The sequence below is a fragment of the Octopus bimaculoides genome, chromosome 3 (genome assembly GCF_001194135.2).
Source record: "Octopus bimaculoides isolate UCB-OBI-ISO-001 chromosome 3, ASM119413v2, whole genome shotgun sequence".
NCBI classification, from domain to species: domain Eukaryota; kingdom Metazoa; phylum Mollusca; class Cephalopoda; order Octopoda; family Octopodidae; genus Octopus; species Octopus bimaculoides.
The window spans coordinates 111,078,595-111,081,174 of record NC_068983.1 but is presented as its reverse complement, the minus strand read 5'-3'; positions in this window follow the sequence as shown (position 1 = coordinate 111,081,174).

The following is a 2,580-nucleotide window of genomic DNA, read 5'->3' as shown; positions in this document are numbered from 1 at the left end:
TATATATATATATATATATATATATATATATATATATATACAGTGTGTCCAGAAAGAATTACTCATATTTAAAATGCCTCCTTAAGAATATCGATCCAGGTAATATTATCTACATTTTACATAAAGGTTTGCGTATCTCTTTTGTGTCTATAGTTTCATTTGTCTATAACAGGTTTATAAACAATCACGGCGTCGAAAGCAAACCGTGACTAGGTTGTCGCTTTGAAAGCAGCTGGAGTGAGCAAAAAGGACATAACAAAATAGTAGAATGTATGCCGTAGAACAGTGTTCAATACCTGGAAATGTTATATAGAGTCCACTCTTAATTCTAGCAAGTCACTTCCTAGTAGGAAACGTTCAATTCGTACCAAAGGAACTTTTGAAGCTGTGAAGAAGCTAGTGAACCGAAATACCCGCAGGAGTGCAACTTATTGATATCTCGAAATCGTCAATGCATAGGAATTTTAAAGAGGATTTGAAGCGAATTGCATTCAAGAAAGAATCTCATTAGCTAATTACAGCAGATTCCAAGAAGAAACGGCCCGACAGTACTGGTTAATTTCTTTACCCTCCTTTATGTCCTACTGATATAAAGATCTTCCTGTTTAATTTAGAAATTGAATGTTTTACAAAAATTAATCGTTGTTAGATTTTACAAAACAAGATTGCATTATGTATGCACTACGTAGAATTTTAAATTATGTATTTAAACAGAGGTAAGAACAGTCATCGTTTTATTTATATCATTTGACGTCTAAAGTTACACGGACAAGCAGCTTTTTGTGGTCTATAGAAGATTATAGATGCATAACGCTGTACTTGAATTACAGTCCAAGCTCAAATCACTTGTGTTATCTCACTCATTTGTCCGTTAGATTCAAAATAGTAGTTATTCGTTCTATTACATTGTCAGGCATGCGCGGTACTTCAAATGCTTTTGGCTCACAATATTTCATCAATATACCATTTTTGTCGTTGTAGCGATTTCTAATCACTAGGTAAACCAGATTACGCTGTCTGATCAATAAGTATCCGGACTGTTGACATAGTAACGATGTTAAAGCACACAGAATAAAGCCATTTGATACAGATTGACATTGAACTTTGCTATGCATGCGCAAAAAGTATTAACGTTCTAACTCACTTCCGCTGTTTACAGTAGGAAGGAACGTGCGTAGCGTGTGATTATCGCATTGATCATGACTGAGAAAGTTGAGCAGAGAATCTGCTTCAAATTTTGCCAATAGCTTGGCGAAACCTACTCAGAGGCCTACGCAAAGTTTTCAAAAAGTTTTCATCGTTCTTGACACAATCAAAGAAATCTTGTGCAATTGAAACCCGAGTGTCTTTTTGGTCAGCTGAAAGCAGTTTGGCAGAGAGATGGCACGCACGCATCTCATACTCAAATCTTTAGTGATAATGGACTGAACTGAACCGTAACTAATCTACATCCTCTGTCAACTCACCGATGGTAATTCGTCGATTTCCCCACACAGCTGGTCTCACATCTGCGATGTTTTTCTCAGTTCTGCCGGTTGCCGGTCTCCCAGAGTGTTCGTCAATATCGACATTTTTCGGCCATCTTGGAAACGCAGGAACCACTCGTACACTTGCCTGCGGCTCACACACTCCTCTCCATACATTTTCTGCAACTTTGCGTAGGCCTCTGAGCAGGTATTGCCATGACAATTCTTTCTGTCATGGTCAATACGCCGATCACACGCTACACACCTCCATTTCAAGCACTGCTGTAAACTGCAAAAATGAGTTAGGACATAAAAACTTAATGCGCGTGCACAACACAGTTCATGGTCAATCCGTGTCAAGCGACTTTATTCTGCGTGCGTTAGCTTCGTTACTATGGTAACAGTGCGGATACTTATTGATCAGCCCTCGTATAAAGACATTTTCTTTATGTTAATAATCTAACACTATTTTTAAACTGTTTTATCTAGAACTCTGATACTGGTTCGTTGATTTGAGGACGAAGTAATGTACAATTGAACGAAGAAATGTACACTCCGACAAGTGTATGTTAGCGTACAATAAATGAGTATGGATGTATAATGAATATAACAAAAGTTTATTGATGAGCAAATACTTTAAAATGAGTAAACAACACACGGTTCAATAACCAAAATGTTCATACTAAAAATAGTAAACGTTTATGCTGTCAAACCAAAATATTTCAAATAATCAAACATTTATGCGTGTGAAAAATAGACATAAAAGTAGCGGGAGTTAGATTCCATTTCAAGTATTTGAAAAAAAAGTAGGCTGGTGGTGAGAATGTCCCATTTACTGACATAAAGTATGGCAACGAAACGAAGAGTTCTGTCAGGAAACAATTTCGTGTCTAAGACTTGAAACAAACTTCAAACATAAAACGCGCTCCGAAAGCGGAACTTGCCTAAAGCAAATTGCGCAAAAATTAGTTGGTTTTGAATGTGTTTTATTACTAGAAATAAATACATTTTAATGGAACATAAATTTTCTGATTTTCCCTATGGATTTCCTTAAATCAAGTTCAGTCAAAATATTTAGCAAAGATATTTCTGAATGAATGAGCTTCACAGAAGA